Source organism: Varroa jacobsoni, unplaced genomic scaffold, assembly GCF_002532875.2.
Source record: "Varroa jacobsoni isolate VJ856 unplaced genomic scaffold, vjacob_1.0 scaffold_356, whole genome shotgun sequence".
In the NCBI taxonomy this organism is placed as follows: domain Eukaryota; kingdom Metazoa; phylum Arthropoda; class Arachnida; order Mesostigmata; family Varroidae; genus Varroa; species Varroa jacobsoni.
The window spans coordinates 92,323-120,021 of record NW_019213258.1 but is presented as its reverse complement, the minus strand read 5'-3'; the positions used below and the strand labels follow the sequence as shown (position 1 = coordinate 120,021).

The 27,699-nt window shown below is 38.6% G+C and overlaps 1 long non-coding RNA gene across 1 annotated transcript; it reads right to left on the bottom strand.

The window, feature by feature from the left end:
* Positions 1–5,067: 5,067 nt before the first annotated feature.
* On the bottom strand, positions 5,068–27,028 carry LOC111259663 (uncharacterized). Its single transcript, XR_015310692.1, has 2 exons — positions 26,886–27,028; positions 5,068–6,336 (listed from the first exon to the last, which is right to left on the bottom strand). It is a non-coding gene; the product is annotated as an uncharacterized LOC111259663 (long non-coding RNA).
* Positions 27,029–27,699: the final 671 nt, after the last annotated feature.

Genomic DNA, 27,699 nt, shown 5'->3' with positions numbered 1-27,699 from the left:
TAATTTAATATATCGAGAATATTTAAAGCTCGAAAATATGGATTCTTGCCTTGTTTTTAGGTGGACTTGTCAAAGCTTCACGAAGTAACGAGTAGAAATCGATGCTAACAAATTGGGTTCGGCGAAGTACACTTGGGGGTGGGCTTAACAAGTTCTAATGACACGCATTTCTCTCTTGGGTCTTACATCGCTTTTAACTCAAAATAGTCAGTCTAGCCTAGTTGACGTCAAGGAAGTAAATTTGCTTTGAAGAGAATTATTGCAGAATATAACTAAACGTAAGTGGGAAACTTGTACTTATTGTTCTAAAGAAATATCTGTATGCAAAGTCAACGTAATAAGCTGAGCAACGTGAAATACGCAATTATCGAGACAACCTCGTTTGTAAATTTTGGAAAGATCGTACGACAAATGTTGAAAAAGCAGCCGTCAACCACTACTTAAATTCGCTGGCTTCCAATTAAAAAAAATCACACATGGCTAAAAGTAGCAACTAATAAAGAACTTTAAGCGAACAATGTAATGTACCACAAAAACCACTATGATAATGCTAACCGATACGGCACTTCGTAAAAGTGCCGTATAAACTCATCAGTATATAAAAATATATAGAAATAACCACACGACATCTACAAAACGTCGATACCAAATAGCTATTTCTAAACTTAAATGATTTTTTTATCTATTCAATTTTTTATTGTTATTATTATTAATAAATTTAATCTTAAATACACAGTTCCAATAATTACATGCAATCCATGAAACCCCGTTAACATACAAAAAACCCATCCACAGATTCCATCATTAATAGTAAATAATGCTTGTTTATATCCTACATATTGTAATAAACTAAAGTAACTTATTGTTATTGCAAGAGAAATTAAAGCCGATATTTTTTTATTATTTATAACTCTATAATGGCATCAAGTAATTGTAAAACCCGATATTAACAAAACTATAGTATTTAACAAAGGAATCTCATAAGGATTAAAAAAATTACTCCTTTAGGTGGTCATATCATTCCAATCTCAATGCTAGATGAAAGTATTCTATGAAAATTAAATAGGAAACATCAGTATCAGTCGAACGACCTCAATAATCAAAGTAATTTACCATAACAACCTGTATCACGTAGCCGTTTATCGAGCGGCTTGCAAATCCCCAAGCAACAGATAGCGTCGTGGCGCATTGAAGACCGAACGAACGGACCCCTATTTTCTGACTTCCTTCGGCCTAAATGGTGACATGAAAATTCAGGTTTTTTTCGTCGAACTGGAATATAGCATGTGGAGGACTTTACGTGACACGGTTTTTTCCTAACCATCCTATCCAGCAAAGGGCTTCTTCTCCCTAGTTGGACGCTCGATTGATCGCTTTACTGGCATTTAATACAGATGTTCATGACAGAGCACTGTTTGGTAGCAAGGCTTTATGGATTAAATTTATATTTGATTTACTGGGCGTGGCACCCTCGAACGTAATGTTTAACAGGTGATCTTAAGATGTATGGTAGAAGTATAACAGCTATCGACAACATTCGTTCATCTCTGCCAATATTCAGTCGGTCAACTATTTATTCTACAGCAGCGTAGTCCTGTCTGTTCATAGCTTCCAAGGCCTAGAAATTTTGGTAGCGATTAATCAGATTTAATTCACTTCTCAAATTAGCTATACGACCCAGAAGCTCGGAGCCCAGACCGGTTTTTCAACTCACAACCTGTTGTATCGCTCGAATATTGGCTGTCCTCGCAATAAAAGAAATTGTTTCTACAGAAAGATCGCTGACCAACCCTTTTACCCAAATAATGGATATAAAACAAACTGTTTCCGAAAATCAATCAAAGAGTGGATATAAAAGTACATCACAGATTTCTAAAAATAGACCAGCTAGAGAGATATTTCAATTCAGAGAAAGTCATTAAGACTCGGCCAAACAGTTCGGTTGGAATATGTCGCGTATACGCAAAATCAATAATTCATCTTTGCGGCAAGCACCGGTGTATTCGGATTTACCATTTTATATATGCTTTGTAAAAGCTATTAATTGAAAATTATTTATCCATAGGCTTAGAGGCCATTTTAAACATTGCAAGTATTTTAAAGTTCGTTTAAACTCTTAGTTTTTTTTTAATTCTGTAAAAAAATGATTGGTCTTAGGTAGGTATCACAGAAAAATATTCAAAGAACCGATTTTATGGTAGAATCCTATATATTTAGTGGCAACCGTTGAAGCCAAAGTAATCATCATTAATGGTCAGCTTTGATACATTGTCATCTATAGAATATTCTCTCTATTTCTAAAAGCACACCATTTAATCTAATATAGCTTACCAGACATCGTATCCTTGTGAGGTTTGATGTTCGGGTTTCTACTATAACCTCCAATAAACCCTGAGTTTAAGTTCTACCCGTTACCCTTTTAGACGGAAATAAATAGTTTTTCTTTTTTGCGACAGACGATGGTTATACGATTGAACGTAATTACGCTTTATTCATGTTTTAGCGATAACCAAGAACAAACAGATTTTATTTCAACTTTCGAAGCTGATATCCCAACTAGTTTCTCGGGTAATATGTATACGTGGTACACTCAAGTAAATGCGATCGTTTTTGGATGATTCTTACCTTTCTCGTTTGCTCAAAATCAAAGTCAGCTTAGATGTGCTTCGCTGAAAGATGACGGGTCTATTAGAAGCCAATAAATATATTTTATTGTTCCTGTCGTTCATAGTTTCAGTCTGCGGTACGAATCTCCTTCTTTTTCTCTTAGGAATCTAAGCCTTTCAGGTTTCCTGAATCCTACACCGTATGCGCGCACACAACAAAGTTAGAGTTACATGAAAGTCGTCGTACATCTCGATGTATGAGTCTGACCATAAGTAATCTTCCATGAGTTCCATATAGACGATAGTAACACCTATTTAAGATGTGGAAAGAGGAGAGACGACGTAAAATAAACCCAATTATCTTCACCATTTCCACGCCTCCCAAGTGCTATAGACATTTACGGGCCGATAACGGTAGTTCAATATTTCGCAATCTATGTAGTTGGTTGTGTCTCTTTTTCGGAGTAAATTCGTTTTTGCAGTTTTATATTGCCAGTGTAGATCCAGCACTCAGTCTTATTGGCCAAAATGAGCTTCCGCTGATTAAAGAACAGCATGTAGAACAACTGTTGTTTCCAACGGTTAAGAAAATTTAATTTTCTCTTACATTAAGAGTCTTCCCCTGCAGAAAGTTAGATGTCCGACTAACAAAGTTGAGACTGAGATTACCGGTCGGTAATCGCACTCCGCATATTTGATGATTCTTGTGTATAACACCTCTGCGAGTATTTTTCAGTTGAATTCTGTCATACTTGCAATGACCATTTGCTCTATTCTACTCTCTGATTGTGCACAGAGGGAACCTAAGGCTGTTTGAAAATGGGTCGCTCACTTCCGTCGTCTATGAATCTGCGGAAGCACGGACCGAGCCGGATGGCGGGTGATACAGTAGTAGCTTTTAGTGGACGATCGCCTGGAGTCGCTTAGTATATGAACTTCGCTTGCCTTTGAAATTTTTGGCGGCCTTGAACGAGTTGGATTTCGGCCTTTTTTTTTAGGTATCTCTGCCTCTATAACAAGATGAAAATGCTCTCTGAAACGTACATTACACTCACAGTTGTTGAGAATCCACTATTCAAATTCACGATTACAACTAACTGAATCGTGACCCAGTTCTATTTCCTCGTTAGTGGTTCTTTCATTTTCCTTTGAAAAGTAATGTTCGAGTTCACAAGATGCCTGCAGTAGCAAGTTACGTGCAGTCCTGTATTGTGCTTGTTCATGCTGCTTAGTCAGCTTATGAAAGCCCACTTTTCTGCCCTCTCCTTCCCACCGACTGATAATAGGGAGCGAAATTTTGGGCCGGTCACATATCGGCAGAAATAAAATTTCGACAAAAACTGGACATTTCATATATGCTTTAATCAGATATTTAATAGAAGTCAAGAGTATATTTCTGTGAGTATGGGAATGTGATTGAGCTTTATTGCGTAAGTCAATATTCTTCTAGTTGAATCTAATCGTATTGTTTTCTCCCCAGTTATAAATAGAAGTGACGAGACTAAACGAAGTTTACCAAGTATGATGATAGACAAAAGGCGTCTTAAAATTGCCTTAAAAGCGTCCTGAACGGACGCTTTTAAGGCGATTTTACCCGCGGCGAGGTACCGAACCCTTTGGGAACCCATTTCGAGCCTGTCGTTCGTATAAATTGGCTTTTATAGTTTTATCGGACGGAATCGTATACGTTAATCTATAATCTGGAATTACTGATGCTCTAGCAGTGCAGATCCATAGCTTATGATGTGCTGTATGTATGAGGTAGTTGTTCTATCTGAAAAAACGATAAAATTTGAATATTTATCAATTCTAGCGTTGCTTGCCTATCGTAGAAGGTAGCGCATATCTGTGACGTTACATCAACGCTTGCGGCATGGATCTTCTATTCAATATATCGTCTTTACGCCTATCAATACAATATAACGCAAGAGAGAGTATCTGCACATCCGTCAATGGCGCCGCCTAAACGAGAAATATTTTTCTAATAATAGCACTTATAAATCGTGTGGTTTGTCTATTGGCAGGCTGTCGGGCTGAACAGTAACTGTGTATGTATGCATGTACCTTTAAATAGACTATACATTACCTATGTTACGACAACATTTATTCTTAGCAAATACATTAAATGCACCACTTTTGTAAGTATATCCCCCATTGTGGCTAGCAGTACGTTATCGCCCTAGAAATATTTCAAAGGAAACTTAATGGGTTTGAGTGATCGCGTATTTTCGGTAGTAAAATAAGTTGGTTTCGGTAATTATTGAGAACGACGTTGTTACGAGAGGGAAGTACCATGGTGCAGGCCAAAAAATCCCTCTATCTTTTGACCATCAAGAATCAATAGAATAATGTTTGAGACAGAAGACCAGCTATAGGCCCAATCGTGTAAATATACAGCGTGCATCGTGTACATTGGTAACATTTCTTACGCTGTGTACCGATGTAAACAAGAACAGATTGATTAGATAGATATGTCTGCATGTGCTAAAAGTTTCATCTATGACAATTATGTTTATTCAGTTTAATGGTCCACAGGTGATGACAGCTTTACTTTGGGCTCTAAACTGCATACTAGTCGTTTTTAGAATATTTACCTTTAATCTGCAAATAAATTTTGCATAGTAATCGTCCGCAAACGCATTAATAAATTTAGGCTCCTCAAAGTATTATTCTGTAATCTAGGACGATGATACATCGATTGTAAATTCCATTTTGTAATTACGAAGCTTAGCGGGAATTCCTGTTTCTCAAACAGTGACCAAACCATTGTGTGCCATGTTTTACTATATCTTTAATTTTTTTCGTTTACGTACGATTTTCCCGCCACATGCACGTATCACTCTTTCTATTCACTTTCCTCTATCTTCATTTATAGCGTTCTGCGTAGACAACTCAATAGTGCCGATATTCCCATTCTGTTCCTATATGATTATGGTGCGAGATCCTATATTTACATTTGTTGTGAACTCTCGAACATCGCAAATACATCTTCCCTATCGTATGTACACTATATACTTTCGGTCTATCCGTCAGATTAATTATCAGGAGGTTTTTCAGCTTGGAACCTTTACGGTCTAGGGTTGCGCAGCAAATGATAAACATGTCAACGATCTACAAAGTAAATGATTGGCTATAGCTTTACTCTCTCAAGCCCGCATTAACATACGCGCAAGGATGGCTCACGTCTTACCGTAGCTCGTTCACATATATGGCAGAAGGTATAATGTCACTCTGCTCTATCTACTATACGTTTCGTCTGTCACTATGCAGCCAAAATATCGCCAAATTCACGCCCTTAAAAAAACAAATATCGATTATTAGTTCGGCGTAGAATATCTTCACATCTCGCTAGCCAGGCTAGGAAGAAAATATAGGTATTTATGTCGTGTTATAAGTAACGAAAATTACGAAATCACTTTGGTGGTAGAAAAAAAGCATTGTCTTGCTAACCTTCTCAATTTCGTCAAAACACCTAGACACGCAGATGATGCCTAGGTGATCCAGTTTTCCACCTTTCTTATTTAAAGGAAAGCTTCCTTGCCGTTCGATCTTCCTGATGAGAGCTTTAATCATCACTGATATACTTGCCCGTTTCTTAAGGGGTACTTGTGTGTCACACGGCGGTGGCAAGGCGATGAAAACGCACAAATTATTATTGAATCACTTCCCAGCAGCTATTGTGTCATAATATAGCATGATAGCTTTTGTAACTCTCTGCTATCTTTTAGACCTGAATGCAGAAAAAAAAAAACAAAAAAAAAAAAAGGATAACCGATGTAAGTAGCGCGACAAGAAAAAGGAGACCTGCTTTAAAATTAAAGTGGTTGCAGTAAGTTCCAAGAAAAACCGAGCAAAGTTCAACTGCATCACCTACATTTGGCCACAAAAGAATGCGCAAACGTTTCATTATTCCGCCTCAGAAAGCAGCTTGTTCTTACATAGTAAAATTTCTAAAAACCTTTTACTTAAGTAGCCTAATATTCTATTCAGATTCAGCGAATCGGAGCGACTGGAAACTGACCACTATGAAGATAACCAATATGTAGAATCGTAAAGCTTCTCAGGATTTAGTTGCTATTTTCATTGAGCTGTAACTATTTGTTACTTTTAGTCGTTGATATTTTCTAGGGAATTCTAAAAGGGTTCGACAACCACATTCACTTAACGTTTGTTTTGTATCGCATCATTAAATTTCCCTGGGAGTGTTATCTAAGGATTCTTTTCCAACTTTTTTTCCTATGGCTAGTTCCACGACGGCTTTACTTAAACCTAACAGACAGGTTCAATGTTCTGTGTGAGTTGGAGAAACAATTTAGGTGATACGTCCTAGTAACTGAATTGCTGACTTCCATTTAAGAGATCAAACCTGAAGAGAGCCAGGATGTTTGTTTTCGCAATGTTTTAGAGAGGACCCCCCCCCCCCCCGAGACAAACTCGGTTGACCTTGACAGACATATGTAATGCTGCACAAGGCGTTTTGTTATTACCCCAAGGCTTAATCTATTTACTGGACAAGCGAAGTTTTCCCGATAATAAATAGCTTATAACTAAAGTTAGGACAAAGTATTGAGATGTGTGCGGAACCCAGATGAAGTACACTGAAAGCGAACTCTAAATGATATGTAAATTTGTGAAGCAATCTAACTCTTATCGCTCGCCACGAATGGGTAAATGTATCCCATAACGTTGGCCTGGTAAGAACCTTCAATAGCAGCGAAAGTAATTGGTCGTCATTCGTGGTAATGACAAAGAGCGGCTATGTTATCTTACTACAAGATGGTCTCTCAAATAGCAAGGGCTTTGCCAGTTCAGAAACTATTAATACTGAAATCTATACGTATAACATGCTTTTGAAAAATTTACAGAAATTTTAGGAGACTTTAGACGGTAGTCAAGGTGGCCCGCGACACAATACCTTTTTCTTTTTGTTTTTCAAAAATATACACCATATATATATAAATACCACCAGACTTTCCCTGAGTTTTAACCTGAATCGGTAAATTTAGTCAACATTTCAACTTTTAAGGTAACTCCTTAGCAAATTGTCCTTATACTATTTGAATGAGTGGTGCATTCTAAAAATAAAGAATAAAAAAATAGTTATAAAAAGAATAATTAGGAACAACGCCAAAAAAGGCGTTTGCTTTTATTTACATTGTCATAAATTGGTTTTGTCTCTAATTGTTATAGCGTTAATTTTGCTCCGTTCTTTATATGTTGTTTACAAAGTAAAAAAGGTAACTTACATGTTAAAATACGAGAAATTAATAATCAAATCCTCTTAAGCGAGCTATTCAGTTAAGTCGAAGTTCATCGGAGCCAGGCATCAGATCAGAATTATCTTCAATGTGATGCTGTAAATGATTTATATGTTGCCTTAAATTGACAATGTTTGATATTGTCGTAAACATAAGGACCTAAATAGAATCAACAATAGAAAACGCCCTTATCTGACTACTGGTATTTAAATCGTAGCCGTTGAACTATCTAAACTTGCACGTTCTGCTCCATGATCTGCCTACCGGAAACAATGATTTGTCTTTCTATAGATTACAAACACCAAATCTTAAAAAAGATGAAACTTCCTTAACTGTGGTTAAGTTCTACGGGAATTACACTTACAGTACTTCCGACTATAAAAGTGGCTAATGAATGAAAATTTGCAAGTTACTAACGCTGCTTATCCTCAGAGAATTGCTTTATTTAATTTTATTCAATTTTCTTTAACTTGAATCTCGAAAGTTTCAATCACCACCACCACCACCACCACCACTTATAATGGAGTTCCGAGATATTTGGAAAAATTGATTCAAATATATGCGTATGATCATAAAGCATTTCCGATTAAGTTTGTAGCTGTATCTAAAAATGATAAAGAAAGTTTTTTTTTTCGCTTATAAAGATGATTTACGTAGTTATTTCGATACATTATTGCGTTCGTTAAACTTATCAGATATAGAAACGCAGAAAGATGTTATCTGAATGTATCCCAGGCCCTGAAGCAATATTTAATGGCAGTGTTGGGCGTAAAATTCGAAACATCTGCTCATATTTATTCGGATAGATGATTCAAGCTATGCTCAACTTGGTTCCAACAGTTAATGAAGTTCAGATTCTTCTCAGAAGAATGAAACGGCAATTAAACAATGTTGAACTGCTGAGTTATCCAATCGATAAGTTTACTTGTAATACTCTATCATTATGCTTGCCCCGTTCGAAACGAAGGTGAACAAAGGGGCCTTTCGAAAGTTTTCGTCAAAGTTTTAGTTCTATTTTTTGAATGACACGGTGATCAATGGGATTGCAGACGATTCAAGGCAGGCTGGTACGTTTCACTGATTTAGGCTCATGATGCCTCTCTGACTTACGGGTTAGTGCGAACGCACGTTTTCATCTCAGGGCTAATGATTCACACTTAGGTATAATATGCTAATGAAACTTCATCGAAGCGTTATACTACTCTCGGCTATACTTCAATAAGTCCTGCAGCACGAAGTAACTTGACGGTCTGAAAGATTAGGCCTGGATTGAGCATTAGTTTTTGTAAAGCTGCGAGCCGTAAAACCCCTCTCGACCATTACCTCGTGCTGCTGTAACCAAGGGGGTTACTACCAAGGGGTTTGGTAGCGTAAATAATATGGCCTTTCGATACAAGAATAGGATGAAGCAGTTTTCTCAACTTGAAAACATTTGGACTAAGTTAGAATAAACCTAATCAAGTTAAATAGCTTGGCATTAATCCGCACAACTGCCGTGTATGTACAATGGGGCATGAAAGACATCCATAACAGAACATTTTAATAACACTGAAAACTAATAATATTCATGAAGGTATTTAAAAATTTTTGCAGTTAGTTTCAAGCATGCGCTTGTTGCCTAGAGAACCTCATCCCACTTATGAATCTCACTAAATAATTGTTTTTCTCATAACGCTCCGTATAGTAAAATCAGATTCAAGGAGGCTATCAGGTTCTGTCGACCAAAATTTTTTCTAGTGAACTTCACTTTGTTTTTGATTATATTAAGTTGTTTTCTCCTCATACATGAAAAACAATAGAACAAATATTGAAATAATAATAATAATAATGAAGTTTCATTGTCGATGTTAATTTTCAAGGCCGTAGGTGTACTGTGTACTACTTGTACTCAAGCAACCGGCGCCTTCTCCACTTTGCGGCCAAATCGGGCTTTATTTAATGTGCCCGAAAAATGTTTTTAATGAAGAAAACAGACTTTCGAAAAAATGCTAAAATATTGCAAGTTTTCCATTGCGTAACCATTTTCCGCTCTATGAAACCAACCTTCAATTTCTATTTGCTGATTTAAATATACTGTATCAGAGAAAACATTTAGTATTGGCATTGTTTTGTTTGTGTCTACGGCATATTTTTGTGTAAAAGGGAAGAGCGAACTCACTCAAGCAGGTTTTAGGTAAATAAACTTACGTAAGTTGTATTGAGGATAGTAAGTTGCTATTGTTTACGTGAATAACTATTATACAATTACGCTGTATCACTTTGTCTTATAATGGTTTCTTCTTGGCGAATCCTTGGTCTGCAATGCCACACAACTGCCAACTCTTAATCTCTCTAGACATAGCTAACAGACTTGCGAGGAAGGTGAATTTGGTTTCGAGGCTACACAAGTTCTATTCATGAACCGCCAATCTTGCTAGCCTCTTGGTAGTATTCTATCGCCCCTGGAGGCTTCTGAGTCTTTGATATATCAGTAGTAAAGATCATCCTTCATGATAAAGCATGAATTATTTACCGTAGAGCCCCTCGAGATTTCTGGAAAAAAGCCTACACTTCTTGGTCACTTATAGTTCTCACCGTATTAACTAAACTAGGGTATAATCTGTGTGACTTGAAAACACGCGCTTGATGACATTGACTAGAGCTTACGCATGTCGAAGATTGATCATTGCGGGCCCATGTAGTTCAATAGTCACCACTCGATAATACGAAATAGTAAAGATAACTAGAGTGGAAAAAAAAACGAAAAAACTAGCTCAAAAAGAATACTGCTGCTGCGGCGCGCTACGGGTATCCATGCAAAAAATGAAAACATAGTTAGGCTGTAGTCTGGGAACGGCTCCTCTATATGCCTTGCAAGGCCATGACTTTTACGCCATTTGATGTACTGACACTTCAAAATTGACAGGCTGAACGTGCGTACTGCAGATGCAACGACCAAATGGCGCACCTCAGCCGCAGCATGAATCGTTCATGAAATTGCAATATTCTATTGAGTTTAATTTTAGCTTCTATTTCGAAGTGGTTCTGGAACTAACGGTAAAGATAATGGGCATTGTTTTTGTTATTAAAGATGGAATTTATTATGGTAATCCGTATCGGTTCACCCGAAGTGTGTGCAATGTAAATGCGAGAGTGTTTGTAATGAAATAATTCAATTTTTTTTGTTAGGGTGTAAATGTATCGTATGTGCCTTCATAGTGGCTTCAAAGAGATGATTAAATAAGAATACGTTTCGATTTAAAAGCGCTATAAATAAAGCGCATAATAGTGCTACATTTACCAGCTTCGTTTGTTCTTACTAGGTTCAGTTCAAAATAAGTATCATGTAATTAAAAAAAAGCAATTGTGATTTTGTCGTTACTACAAATAAAAGTAAATTCATGTGCTTGAATTTATAGTCTATCCTACCAAGTAATATGTAGGTTGCGTCAATTCAACAATAAACTCTAACTTGATACAGCGGTAGAGTCGGAGGTCTCGACATTTAGCCTGAACAACGAACATCTTTGGGAACGATTCGTTGTCTCACTGGCCAAAAGATATCTTACATAATGGCTAGAAAAATCGTCGAGTGCCGATGTCCTGGATAGAAGCGTTTTTGCTGTAGACTTCCGCTCGATGTGTGCAGAGCGCAAACAGTCTAAGTATTCTTGCTTCTTAGGAAGACTTAAATACTGATTACTGGAATATTCAGCGTTTGGAACAAATGATTGTGACTCGTCTTGCAACGACGACCAGACAAAAGGCCACCTGGACAAACTGCCCCACTTTGACCTGTATTCAAGGTGATAGCTAATAGAGGCCTTCGATTAGCGATCACTTTAATTGTTTTTTAATGCGCTTTAAAATGCCCCAGAGAATAAATTTTGATAAAATTTCGTGTGATGCATGTCCAATGCCACCGGCATGAAGTCATTTGTCGGCGTCGATCCAATTCATTAACAATTTGACAAAACCGCTTTCGTCTGAAGAAAATTAATACATTTTCTATTGTACGGTGTTCTTTCGACTTTTGTAGTCTTGATTCACAACGTATTAAACTTTTGATGCGTATGAATGATTTGTATACGAATATTTTGAGTCGGTATGTCCTTACAAGATGGCCTTATTAGAACTAGGTCATTAGCATTATCGCAGCATCGAAAAATTCAGTTAATTGAATTGGGTTGTTTGGGTCGGTATTCGTCCTACGATATCTAGGCGATATTCTTCTACACGAAGGGCGTTCGTGTAGGCAGAAAGCTTTGAACGACCCAGCGTAGGAGGTATATTGACAGCGGTTGTTGGGGCCCGAGCGAGCTTCACAACACATGTTTTAGACTCGCTTTATATTCTTCAGTTGTGCTCCTTTACCTCTGCTCACTTCGATTCAACGCATGTTTGCACAACTATTTCCCGTCATTTCTAAGCCCACGTGATCCGTTTTTCCACAAGCTGGCTATCTTCTCTGTGAGCAGTCTACCTCTAAAAACAATATCTGTTGCGTGATCTGACGTGCTGACCTAATTCGATTCAGTTTTGTTATTTGAATATTGAATTTCACTAATCCCCTTTGATTATTTATGTTAAACGAGCTGGCATTAACGCTGCGGGTAGTTCGAGTTTGTGGACTGAGGAATCCTTTTGAAATAAGTTACTCGCAACTCAGTTATAACGAAGAAAGTTGTAGTATGCGCAACTAAGATATAGGTACAACTATATGCCGTTAGGCTAGCATCGAGGAAAATTAGCAATTCCTTTTATATTACGTCTGGGCCGGAAAGAACGGCATTAACTTCTAACGATGTGTTTTGGAGATTTGGCTACCCTGTGAAATTCCCTAACTTCTTGTTGAAGATGTCCATCTTTCAATTGGTTTCATGGTGCCAGATTTTTCGTAGTAAAATCATCGCTTGTATCGTCATAAGCGTCAGTACCGACACCGATAGAGTTGAAGATTTAGGACAAAGCTTTTAGCAAGCTTCTTTTTGTTGGGCCTTGCGATAGAGACTGCGCGCTCCTTGAGGACAACTAATTTGTCCTTCTGCTAACTCTACGTGATGCGCAAACATTTTAATTAATCATTGTGATCTTTGCATTAGGAAAAAGAGTAGTTTTTTTTCATAAATCTCTTCAATTCAATAGATATTTTTGCTGATTTTTTTTTTAGATTGAATCTTCCAGAATCGAAGATTTTGTTAAGTAATTGAAATTTGTCTTCGCCGTCGTCCACTCAAAGAGCACCTAGTGCTATGCCGTCCATAGAGAACATGTCATTGATATTCTGAACGCACTCTGCCTGCTTTACGTATAGTTTACTTTCATCCAAAAAATGGTACTTTAGTTGTTATATTATATATATGGAATAGGGTACACATTAGACCAAAGTCCAAGATTAAATTTCCTATCTGAAGAAGAAATATCCTATAAAGAATTCTATCGAAATGTTTAGAGGCTATATAATCCTTAAAAATATACTATGCGATTAATTTAATTTATATTGAACAAATGTTATTTTAATATCGGTTATTATGCCAATCCTATAACATAAGATTACCTTTAGAAGATCATATTGAAACCTGGTAAAGAATATCATTTAGCGATGCTTCGTCGCTTCAACGTGCTCCTGCATCGTTTATCACTCTAATATTGTCCTGGTGTGTGAAGGCCTGAAGATCACCTTCTTCTGTTATGCATGTTATTTTTTCTTAATATTGACAAAATATTTTTTTGCAACTGTTAAAACTGGCAAATAATGGGCAGACTCCTAGGGTGTATAGGTTCTCCCAAACGATCTTTTCAATATCTTTTAAGTTCTTAACTGATGGCTTTTCAGCCGTTTTGGCTTTTAGCAGGAACTATTTTAAGCGTAACGTTGTTAATTTTTCGCTATCCCCCAATGCTGTGGTGTCTTTAAATACAAAACTAACATCATATGTCGTGCAGTCTTTAAATCTCCAAATAATTGCATGAGGTTGTTAATTGATGCATGGATAATAAATCTGTCTTTATATTTTTTAGCTCCCATCAGAAAATCTATGTTCGGTATTTTTCTTCGATGGTTCAGAGTGGCTGACGGATGAAACAAATGCCTTGTCTTCCGATTTAGTGCATGGCTGAAGCAAAGAAGCGAAAAGAGCATAACATCTTGTTCTCGTCTTAGCCGTCGTTTATCGAATGTTACTTGCCAAAGAAAAAAAAGTCCAACCAAATACTGAGCGCATATTACTGAACGATAGTTTTTTGTCTAGGTTGATACGAGTTACTACATAATGCCACTCGATAACAATTTTCACCATACTCAAGCAAGGCCAATTATGTCTATCTGTAATTGGCTCTAAACCCTATATCTCATCCGCCGATAGAGGTGCGTCTTTCGCAATACAAGAAAGTCGTGGGAGAACCTACCCTGCCAATGGTCAAAGGTTTATTTACTGAAAGGTTGCTATAATCTCTTCCCCAATGCCATCAAAGATTTAACTAACTATGATCCTCCGATATCGAAGTTCCCATTTCCTCAGGGTCTAAAATAATCCTGCAGAAGTTCTTTGCGCCATTGGCCGTTGCCCATATACAGCCTCCACGTACAGTAAGGTTTACGTACTAACTTTGCATGAATTAATTGCAGATGCATAAAACCATAAGATTACAGGCCCCATATCTTTTGCATTACTTACTGGTTTCGTGTACATTATTGAATAATACCCGCCTTTGTTTCTAAACGAGTTCAAACGATGGACACGACATCTTGCTACCATGCAGTTTCTCCTCAAACAAAAAAAAAACTAAACAGTTCCTCTGATGTCAGTTCGTTTTTTCTCGTCTGATGATAATGATCTTTGCACTTCGCGCCAAAGCTAGTGCCTGATGATGAACTTCTCTATTAAACTAATTCCTAATTTTCTCATTACCTGAAAGCGTTATCAAGGTGGTGTGCTTCGATCTGTTGTAGGACTCTGATGGCTTTTCTCCTCAAAACTACGGAACCTTAATGGTAAACATTCAAATATTAAGGAAACTAACATAATTAATAATGATTCAGCTTTAATCTTCAAGGTTCTTAAGGCCGTGATACTTCGGGTACGCATCAACACAAGATAATTAAATTGGTGTTATCGATGAAGATCCCTCATATTGCATAATCATAATTTTAACTCTGCATCCTCTGATCCTTATAACGTTGATAGACATTTTGTATTGCTCTTCAGACAACTCTAAGTGATGGATTTTATTACTCGAGAAAGCAAGAGTATTATCTTCCGATATTAGCAAGGGTTACTTTTTTTTACTATCGAGAAGTTAATTACATTCTCCTCTGATCGTTTCACCTTGGCAGTCTATTCTGGGGTTACATTTGATTTATTCTTGAGGACCACTACGAGATCACGATGCTGTGTGAATTGATCCGCCTTAAACCGAGTTATTTGCCGAACCGTTGATCAAGATCGTTTCCATATGGCACGTTATCTGTTGTCTTCCTTTTCATGAGCTATACGATCTATGGCTTTGTGGATTTTTTCTCTGGACCCTAATTCAGCAGCTAGAGGTTTCTAAGGGGTTTCATTTAATCCCTCACAGATTTTATCCGACACTGACACGAGGCGCGAAAATAAGTTCGCCTCATAAATAGTTTTCCTTCGTGTTGTATGTACTGTATACTAGAGACGTATTTTTTTGATTTCGTGAAGTCTTCTCTTAATAGCCGTGGCGTCTGTGTCACTTGACGTTCGCATCATCATCAGTCCAGCCGATTTGTCAAGCGAACAAAATGGATAAGCTAGGTTGCTTTCGTATTATATTGAAGACGTTCATTTGGCGAAATGACTTATCTTAGCCCAGTTTCTCTACATTCTGTCTAACTAAAATGTTTTACTGATAGATTATAATTACATCAGTGTTCGAGGCTAGCAATTGTCAGTAATGAAATCGTCCTGGAAACATTTGCCGCATAGTCCTCGACTATAATTGGCACGTCCAACGATGATTTTTCGGAGAGGACGACCTGGATGGTCGTCGTCTTGAATGGCGGTGACACGGCAACAATGGTTTTGATAAATCGTCCTTGGGACGTCTACCGTGACAATTCTGTTAATGAAGGACATTAAAAGGGATCTTTGAACAGACGATGTCTTTGCCGAAAAGGTAAATTCTGTTGTAAACCGGCATTTAATCCTGGGCCTTGTTCTTCTGAATTTGCAAGAAGCCGGTAAAGTATGTAATAATCACTTAATTCGCTAGGTTCGACTTTTTTGGGCAATTTTGACACCACGCTACGAGCATCCAAAGGTACGAAAATACGCTATGCTCGATAGGACTGTAATGACTAGTTTGCCCGTCTTTAAGTTCCGCGCCGTTCCACCTTAACATGGTGGAACATGCATGCTGCATGCGGAAAGACGAAACAGTACCCAAGCAACATACAGAGCCGACGTCATCAGAATGCATGGCGGAAAGACACCAGCCCTTCCGTTAGTTCGCAAGAAAGAGTGCTCGTTGTTCAATTTAATCAATATAGAATATATAATAGATAAAACTATATTTATCTTAACTTCCTATATAGAAGCACAGTATTTTAACAGAAGCTTTTATTCCTTTGGTAGATCGGTTCAAACACGTCTTAAAGCTAGGCTGCAAAATAGCCCATTTCACGCTTGATATCAGAAGCTCAATGTACGTTAAGAAAATCTAGCCATAAACACAGAAACGTGGTAAGGCAACATATATCACCACTGCTGCCATCTGTTTATACATGCACGTACGAGGCGTGCAAGGATTAGCATAATTTAACTAGATGATAAGGACGACGATGATAGCACTGACAGCGCTTTACAGGCATAATCTAAAAGCTCAGTTTTACATTTAATTGACTTCCACGCCCGACACTGGCTTAGGGAACTACACGTACTATCTATAGATATTATATTATCTTTATTTTAGACTAGATTCAATTGATTTCGCTCTTTGCATGATGCGGTTACCTTAGATGCGATCGGGTGATTATCAGTCTGTAATCGGCTTTGGATCGGCCTAGCATACATTATTAGGTGATTAGGCTGTTACGTCTTGAGGACCTATCGGTTTGAAAAGCATACACATATATATACTTTCTATTTAGTTGTGTCGGACGTTATATTTTTACCATTAAGTTCAGCTTTGTTACAGAGGGCATAGACGTTGAAAAAACTGATGCACGACTAAGACTGGTTGTCTCATCGGGGACCGGCTGATGCTTTAAAATAGCCTGCTTCAATTCCATCACCTGCTGAAGCATAGGTCCAACTGATGCACTCTTTTGATGAATGCGATTGATGGTTTTCATCCTTGAACCCCGCTAACAGTATCGACCGTTATTTGTTATACTGTCGTAAATGCTACGCACGTTTTTTCCTTCTCAAACACACATACTACTTTTAAATTGTTACACAACTTGGGAGCTGCTTGCGCTGGGCTACAAGGCCTAACCTGTGGGCGCAAGGACAGGCCGAAAAAAAAAAAAGGAAAAGTACATCGAGTTTGCCGCGGGTCTTCATCATGCTGAAAAATTCATATTTCGAGTGCATGCTATTGTTATTACTGTTTCAGACGTATATTTTCTATTTGTTTCAACGATTTATTAGTTTCAGCTAGAAGTATTTTTCGCTGATAGGTCTGTGGGGCTAATATATATCTTATCCATTTGCAGTGGGGTCGTTAAGGCTTTTTAAAAGTTCTACAATTAAAAGGAAGTTTCTAAGCAAGCACGGTATTTGAAACCAAGGAGTTAACGATGCGCATTCGGCATTTTAATATTTATTTCTTAATAGCTGATACGCACTTACACTTGGATAACGGCTTTATCACACGATCGTTTTACCGATGACACTGCTGTGCAAGCTATCTCTCCTATACGTCAACCGCGAAATTAGGTCAAGTATTTTCTCAAGGTTCTCCAACTCTGCAGCACCTCGAAAAACGATCCCGAGGAACCGTCCATGACCGCGTACTGGCTATGCGTCACCTGGTTCAACAATTGCCTGCGCTTTTTTTTCGCAAGGACCCGTAACAGGGTGTATAAAATATACACGCACACGACGCAAAAGTTCCGTTCGCTCGTCTATTTGAAAGACAGTTTTTTTTTGCGCTTTGCGAGATTGAAAAGGTGCCAATATTCAATCGGTCGAGACCATTGTAGAAGAGAACTAGAAATTGAAATAGCCTTGCCACGAGTGTGGTTGTGTTAGGCGTATATCAGGATCAGCCTATAGACCCTCACGTGTCGCCGAAGCTGTGGCTGATTGATTGATTGATTGATTGATCGACGGTAGGAAAATTGTCACTTTTGCATACGGTCGACAACGAGAGCAAATAGATAGACGTTTTGGTTGGACGGACGTTCGTCTCGTTATGTATTTTTAATATTCATCGAGTTACCTTCTCGAACTGATTGATGCGCTCGACGCTGTATATTTCGCAGTGTTCCGTCTTTCCACACTACCACAAAAATACTGATAATCGTATAGATATGAATAAATGTTAAACGACAGTTGGTACAGCATATCGGTGTTCATGGTGCAGACTCAATATATTCTATATTATAAATTATATGTATTATACAACGACTGTTTTAAACACAGGACCGAAATCGTTCGATCTACCAAACGTATTCGTTTTTCTTCATAGGACGAAGTCGTTTCGGTTCGGGCACTACCTCACGAGCTTGACTGTAGCAAAGCTACTTGTCATTCCTTAAGTTGCTTAGAGTTAGGGGTTTGAAGTACATATATACGCATGTTCTAGTCGTGAGTGCCGACGGCGCCCACGGTAGTACAGCTTAACTTACGTAATCTAGTTATTTTGCTATCAACGGGGGCACGCTATGTAAGTTCGTACACTCACCGATTGTTCAGACGCGTGTTCTTCTTAGCAGTTCGCTAAGCAGCCATGAATTAGTTTCGACATATCCACTGAAGTAATTTGATAATCGAAGTTCGTGTATATAGGAATAAATGGTCGTCATCGCAATACCAATAAAGAGCTGCTTTAGGTCAAGTAACAACAAAAGCCCAGTACTTTGGAGAATCAGTTCTTTGCATGGAAATTTTATGGGATTAAATAGAGCTTACCCACGACTTGAATCAATTTGCCTTGCTTTGGCCAGTCTACCTTTGCTTTGGCTTGTTTTGCTTTATGTATACCTCGTATTTGAAAAATCTAGCTACGTCCTAACTTTATTGGCGAACGAAGTGAGTATTTTTCAAGTCGGGCATGGTTATCAACTACGTACGCAAGACAGTGTCATTTCCTCTAGTTAGGAGCCGATATCCAACTAAAAATTGGCGCTTCTTTCAAATGTGTTGAATTCTCTATATCGACTGCCTCGGTACGCCTGGCACATATGGATGCCTTTATATTCCTTATTAGCAATGTCCCGACATCGGTCCACAGTGATTTACAACCAGTGAATAAGATGAAGCAGTGTATTTTGTAATATATTATGCAAAATAGAGATTGCAGATTTAAGGTTCGATTACTAAGGTAGATCATAAATTCTGCAAGTTGGTGATAACTAATTAGAGTGCGCAGAAATCGGTAGGGCTCTAAGTAAGTTAGACAACTTTAGAACGTCCTCAAGTCGCACACAGGCTTAGCAAAGCACAGAAATCAGTCGGTCTGTACGCCCGGATCAGCAGGATCGTGTGTCCTTAGACGGGCAACGGCTGAATAAAATGAACCAGTGCGCTACTAGATTATATTAAGCATAATCGAATTGAGTTATGCTTTCGTGATCATGAGAAGATGGAGGGAGACACTGTTGCGTCAGCATTTTTGCCTGCTGTGCTGAGCTCAGTCCAAACTTGTGAAAACTCTCAGAAAAAATTTATTTTCGATACCGAAAGGATTTCTAATCTTATTATACATAATCCATATAAAGGACGTTTATTCAAAGAATTTGCATAGAATATGTGATAGGGAAAGCGTGAACTAACTACATACGACAAAAATATTAACACATCTCCGTGTAGCCGTAGTGATCTTCACGAGAATCTTTTATTGATCCGCTACCTTCTATTCACCTTAAACAATTTTAACTTTAAATAACATCGTCTATTGGCTAGCGCTAAATATCGAACAAGTTGAAACTTACCCGTCGTAATTTCCTATCGAATGACAGGTGAGCCCGCCTATGCGGGTCACTAACATATGTAAGAGGGTCTTGTCGTTGGAAATGTTTCAGTCGTATGACGAATTTCCGTTATATTTATTGGAGGAAGGAAGGTAGGTAGATAGGTAGGTAGGTAGGTAGGTAGGTAGGTAGGTAGGTAGGTAGGTAGGTAGGTAGGTCTGAAATATCGGACCTGTTAGCTCTAAAGACGAATAAAAACACCTCAGGTAGGAGTCGGATGAACGGCAGCTCAAGCAGTAGCTTATTAGTCAGTGAAATCTCCTTATATATACTCCTTAGCATAGTACCTACTCACTGGGAGAAGCCAATTGCGCTAGCTGTCCGATGAGTATAGCCACATGCCTAGTTAATTCATCCTATTCTCTGAACAATGATTGTTTAATCAATCACACAGACTGGTCTACACAACCTTCTCAAGGTCGTCATACGTAAACCGTGAGAACCGTTCTTCCCACACGTTCCCCGGCTATCATATGGCTGTTCGCCAAAGGTTGTTTCCTTTAAAGACAATGTAGCAGGACCCATTTACTCTCGTGTCACTTTTTTTTAGTACGAGATCGGACGACAGAGCATTCTTTAGAGAACTCAACAGTGCCTTCCCCAGGGTTGAAATGTTCCTATTTAAGTGCGCAAATCACTACTTTGCATGGGGTTCTATGCTAATCTCAGCGGCTTATTAAGTACTTTATGAATAGAGAAGACTAAATTTCGATGTTACCACCAAACAACAGAGTGTCGAAATAATTGAATTGTTTCAGCTGAGCTTTCGGTAGCTTCCAGTTCGCTCCTGAGACTGGCAAAGCCTTTAGTTGATCTTTACAATTAGTCTGTTAGATCTGGCTTTTAGTGAATGACAACGGTCGCTGAAACTTATCTTGGTATCTGAAGCCAGATACGTAATAGCTCACTTCGTCTTAACCGAGAAATTGAATGCTACCTAGTGTTATGAAACTGCTGCAATATACGTCGTGCCAGCATGCTTGAACAAAGAAAGAATTCAATTAATCACCGAAACGGAGAAGGTATTGCTCGGCAGAGCTTTTGCTAGCGTCACGGAAGGGAAAGCTGGCAATATAAGTACTTGCTGGATATACCATTCAAACGAAATGCTGATCGATAATAGGCGATTGATTTGAACGTCGACTGCTTGCGAAGGAGTCAAAAAAGTCATGTTTGGTAATGATGCAAGTTATCACTTACTAAAACGGGGTGAAAGATTGAAAAAAACGATGCACGATCACCATACGCCAGCGATCTCGTCACATCCGCTTATCGTGCGGTAGGTACATACAATGTTTAAATGGCACCCCATTGATTTTGTTTATTAATAATAATATGTTGAATTTTCAGCGTAATCCGTTAATAACGCATACGACCTACGGATTGTTCATATATTTGAACAGACCCACAATTTTTAAACTTTTAGAAAATATTTTTCTATGTGGATGGTATTTTACAGATTGCCTACCACGTTACTCAGGCGGCAGCAAATCACTTAGAAATTGTATTCAAGATCGTTTTCAACCCTGCAACAGAGCAGCGTGCCACAACATTTAAGAACGATAGTATTCATAGATTCTAAACTCTTGCTGGACCTTTACCTCCTTATATCTACCAACACTATCACCAATCTCGAAACATTTTATTCCAGTTGCCGCCCTTTCGCTCTGCTCCGCTGTTCCACTTTTCGGTGGTCAATTATTCACTGGATGCTGGTAGTTTCCGTCAATTCTTTCCCCCGATGCCCCTGACATGGACCTATCTCTGGCCCCTTCCGTATGCTTAATGCGAATATTCCGTAACCAGAAACCTACTGACTTTAAGAATATTCTCATTTATAGTAGCTAATGATTTCGAGGTAGCATGTCCTCTATCTAAATTCGATACTCGAATTTATTATGAAAGCCTCCATGTGTATAATGAACGAATCGCTTTTGTTTATGGCGGGCCCTTTGATTCTACAGAATAGACCGATCTCGTTGCACCGATCTCGTTGAAGCAGTTGACGAGAAGTCCTCGTACCTGGGCAAGAAGACCATAGTTCTATATAGAAGGTATTTCGCTACATGAGGCTTTCGAGCGACGAACGTTACCAGGTTGACCATAATCATCTTATCTCAAAATGTATGACGATAAGTGTAGATTTTCGATAAAATCAACAGAATCAAAACCGCTAGCTTTATCGTACCTTCAAAGCATAATTTAGAAAACGTTTAGTATCTATGGGACAATGCTCTCCGAGAGCTCCACGAGACTTTTATGTGACACTTTCATTATAGATGGTGAGGGCGTTATTTTTAACAGTAATAAACGTCAAATCCATGCAGATAGCTTTGACTTATACGACCATGTATTCACTATCAAAGGCCGTGATTGCCTTTAATGCGCAGTCAAAAATATTTTTATATAATACTCTGAAGCGATATAATTGTTTTTATATCGCTTTAGGGCTATTATTATATCAGTTTATCATTTCTGTGCATCTAAATGTGCTTTTCAAAATTTTAGTACACACAACACTTTGACGCTATGAATAGGTGCTTCGAGCGTCGTTTAAGACCTTAGCACGGTAATATTGTTTAGAACGGGCGTTTGTGTTGGTACTGGAATAGCAGGCGGCGTCACCGGCAGTTGTGCGATGCCTGTTTCGTCCACTATTTGTAATGGACGCCGGTCTCGTTCGTTCATCACTAATCACTTTGCAAGCGTATCGATCTAACATAACAATGCCCCGTTCCAAAACTACTATTTACTCTGAAGACCTAAATAATCAAAATATCGGAGAAATATTCCTCTCAATCCCAAGAAAATGCCAACAAAAAAAAAAACAATCACATACACATGCCTAATGCTAAAAATGATTTTTTTTTTTTTTTTTTTTTTTAATTTAACATTAAAACTCAATCATAAGAAATTAACAAAGAACTTCAACAATATTGGCAAGTACGGTCCCCATTCTTAAAACACAACAACAATATGTCGACAACATAATACCAATAGGAGAATTAGCTAAAATCATCAACGAGCAATCGCTTCTTCCACACAGGAAATTATTGCTAATATATCCAATTGTGTTAGATCATGAAAAATTCTCCATCCTGTTGAAACTGCAGTTCAATCAAGTAGTTTCAAGTATCAATAGCTATACCGTTGTAAACGTATGGTGAGCTAATACAATCATGAATCATCCTCAAGGGTACCATCTTTTCTCTATACATAAATTAAATCAGACATTATAAAATAAATGTTGACATAAAGTAGGAAAAAAATTTTGATCAGTTAGTAGTAATATTTCCCCAGCTAATACAGGTAATAATAATAATGAAATAGTCGTAGTAAAAACAAACCATGCAACCAAAGGAAAAATTCGTTCCATGTGGACGTATATGGTTACGAGACAAGTAGGTATGAATAAAAAGGTTGCCAAACAACAAAATGATATAATGTTTATGTGCTATGACTGTAGCAACTCATGGGGATGCAACTAGAAAGCGTATCGCCTAAAATGATCAATGTTTCCATATGTCGCGCCCGTGTGAAACATTGCGCTAATTGCGATGCCTTTTCTTTTACTAAAACCGTTCAAATGAGAGCACTGCAATATTCGATATCGCACTTTCTGCAACTGCACTTCGAAACAATAGAAACTCTGACCTTCGACCTGAGGGAGGGAATAGTTCATTATATTCCTGCGTCTCACAATTCCTATCTTTAGTGAAAACACCCCTTACGGAAACCGACGCTCTTGCGCAACTACCCCTGTCCGCACACAAATGAGATAAAATTACGGCTGTACTGGATGGAATCTTGACGGCCTCCTATCATTTGCTAGAAAGATCTAATTCAATCGAGACCTCTAATATGATAAGCCGACACGACAACCTGTTTTTCTGCAGTGTTTTGCCATGGCTAAGACGATATACAACACAAAAACATGAACTAGGTGCGATGTAAGATGCTATCAATAAGGCACTCCTTTGCAACGATGGCAGCTTATGGTAGAATTCATAACATCCATTACAAGGGTTTTACCGCGGATCTGGTAAATCCTTAATTTTTCTTGAGTACAGCTTTTTTTTATTAAGGTTAAACACTACCCCTTTGTGTCGCTAGTTCGAGTGCCACCAATGACATATACTGGGGGATGAATAGATCAGATAACATTGTTCGCCGTTATTGGATCACAACTGGATTAAGGCGCCTGGAGGAATTTTTGAACGGGGCTTACGTTCACAGCTCTGGCGTCTATTGCTTTTATTCTGTGGACTAAGCAAACTATATGGCCAAGGCATTTCGACGGACATTGCTAGACCACCCATCGACGCAAACTAATCGTGCGAACTCTTATATATGGATAGATAGATATAATATTACCAATAAATATGCTTAATATAATTATAGTTCAATAAGTTACTCAAATAGTTTTGCGAACTTTGCTAGCTGGCAGCATAATAAAGCGATCCGCGTCTCCATATCGCAACTTTACTACTGACGATTTCGATGATACTAAAGAAAATACTACTATTCCGGACGGGGCGTGAAGAATAGCGGTGCTTCCGAGAACGAATAGCTTTTCTAAAGCGATATTAATTAGCAGGCAACCCTCAAACAATAGGTAGGCCTTTACCGTCAACACAGCATAGGCAGGTTCGTACTAACTCTAAGCAATTTGTTAGATCGATTTCACGCAAGCAGAATTTATTCATGCCAATATCTGGCTAGAATGATAAAAAAAAATATTCGATTATAGCCACTAGACTCTTGTAGGTGTTCGGTCAATATGCATGTACTCGGTAGTCAAGTGGGTCCACTCTTATCCTCTCGCCTGTCTTTAAAGTAGCCCAACCTTTGACCCAAAAGCATTTCCCAGATGATATTTTGTGCGTAATTTACAATGCACAATGTTATGTCGCTAAAGAATTTAGTCCGTATGCAGCCATTTATGTGGCCAATTCATATAGTGGTCAAAGTTATATAGGCCTGACAAGTAAACTCAAATTCGACACCTTCAAAGCTAATGTCCAATGTGAGGGACTTCTCATTCCGTAGGAACGTGGTCAGATAGTGCCGTTTATTTTAAGATAAAATAAAGAAGGGAAAATATGGCAAAGAACGCTTAACATTAATACGACCTGCTAAAAAGGGTCGTGTTTTTTCATTTGTGTCTGAATAAACAGTTTAAAACAATTTTTCTACAGGTATGTCGACAAAGATTATTGCAGATAGTAACAAAAGGAAATCTCTCGAATAATAAAGAAAATAATAAAAGGAAGGCCAAGTAAACTCCGCTTTCTCTAACTTTTACGCGTTAGTTTTTTGAAAAAGACACATGAACACCTGTCAAATGAATGGTAGGTTTATACGTAAAGTCATACACGGCACTTCTTTCCGCTCAAAGCTACAAACTTAACAGTGAAACGACTATTTTACGCCTCACTTCGCTGAGTTGACCAAGCCAAATTTTGCCGGAAGGGAAAGCGTCGAAGGTTTCGTACGCAACACGATCACTTGTATTAGGATCGTCTTCCTTCCTCTCACTTTCTTCTCCCTGCCTGTGAGTCTCCAGTGATTTGAGTAATAAAAAATGCGTTTGCTTTACGGCAGTCCAGTGCGCATCAAGTCAGCTTTGGGGTTGTTAGTGTCGGATATCTTATGGATATTTTGCTTAAAGTTTTGTGCTACCGGCTTGCAGCTTAGGGCGTACGGGGGTGACTAAGGGTCCGACTGATGGGCATGGTCAAGACGATGCCTTCGCGCCCGTACGACCATCGTCACGTCCTTGAACCCATGCCTTCTTAGCAGAAGTATTTACCGAAGTTGGTTCTTTCCGCCGTTGTTGTTATTACAGCAATTCCAAAGGACGTCTGGCGGTAAAACAGGACATGCTAGTTAGGTACGCCGGCCAAAGAAGGTTCTTAGCTGCGTTTTAACTGGATCCGAAATGTTCATGTCTGCCAAGTTAGCATTTTGTGACTTTTTCGCTTGAAAGCAACATAACGGCATAGTGAAGACACACGAATAGGTGGTTCCAGAATTGTCCGAACACAATTGGTATTAGACGTCTATGCAGGATTATTGCTACCATATACTTCTGGCAGAAAACGCCGCGTCTAGCAAATAGTTTCTCATATACCTAAAATGAAGCAGACATCATGTAGCTAGAGTATGTAAGTGAGTACTACCTGAAGTACCTAATGTTACCTACCTAAAGATAAAAAAGAAAAACGTAAGTCGCAAAACGGTCGTGCTTCAAAAGTAATTACAATTGTGCTATTGGTGCTCGATCTGCGTATATTCTCCGATGATAAAACGGTCACCACGAAAAACAAATCTCATACTTTTTACATGTTTCTTTTTTTTTTTCTTGTTTTACATGCTTACACGATCTGTACGACATTCAAGTGTTGCATTCGAATAGTACGTTATAAACGTCACGTGATTGTAGGCTGTAAGACGCACCTGTGAGTTGCTGATAATCAACCTTGCCGGAAAGGTTATTGGCCTAAAGACGCTTTTCCCACAGAAAAGCCACAGAGGAATTCTACAGGCCCTCGGTGGAAGCTGGCATAACTAGAAGCAACCCAGACGAGACGTTTAACCACGAGATATGCGTTGGCAACGGGATTACTAGCCGAGTAGTTGTAGTAGGTAACAGTCGGCGTCAGCAGCTTGGCATACGGAAACAGTGGCCTACCACAACCAGTTGCAGGTTCCACTATCGCGCTTATTAGCGTCGTTGTTACTGTTGCCGTTGTGATCCTAACCTACCACGTCCGCTGCCCTGTATATGCAACTTTGTAATCCTGCGCTAGGAGGGACCTCGCGTTATATAACGACCTATGCCTAGCCACGACCCTAATAAAAAGGTTGTATTCTTACCTGTCCTCGTATAATAAATACACGCTCAGAGTACTCAAGGAACAAAGAATCGCTAACTCGCCATGTACACTGGCCTACATATGTTCCTAACGCGAGCAGTAGATACTGGACTACTCAAAGCACAGTGCAACACCTCTAATGAAGTAATTCTCAGTTGGGACGCTGCTACTATAAGATGCTATGACAGCCAAATGAGGTGAAAGTTCTATATAAAACGCTTAATAATATCGGCCGATACGTCTTTAATGAAACGATGCAAGTTCACATGGAAGTTCCGTATGAGAATTTGTTTCAATTTGCTGCATATATTTCGATAAGCGAGCGATACTCTAAAACGACTCAGTGGCACGTTGGCATGTACCAAAAATTATAATTCTAGTGTGAATTACATGCCGGTATGACTGTGACTATGGCTATAGCCACTGGCATGCGTCATCCAGAAGAACCCTATTGCTTTGTGATGAAGCCGAAGACGACTGTTTGCTCCTGTTCTTACCGTTGGTCGAGCCTTGCTAGCTCCAAAGGAAATCGGTCAAACATTTCATAAGTTTTCAGAACGTTTGTTCTTTCTGAAAAGTTGAAACTTACGGATTGATTGAAAATAGTCATCTAACAAAATCTATCAGGCTTTGTATTAAACTCAGATCAAGCAAAATTGTTTACAATGCTTGGAACAAGAGCAGCGACGTTTATTACAGCCAATCTGTAACCACAGCGATGAGCTAGCTAACGAAAGCAAAGAGCTCGCTTTGGTCGTATGTGGAGGAAGCTACTGAGAAAGCACTTTGGAGATTGGTTCGTGCGTTACCTTCTT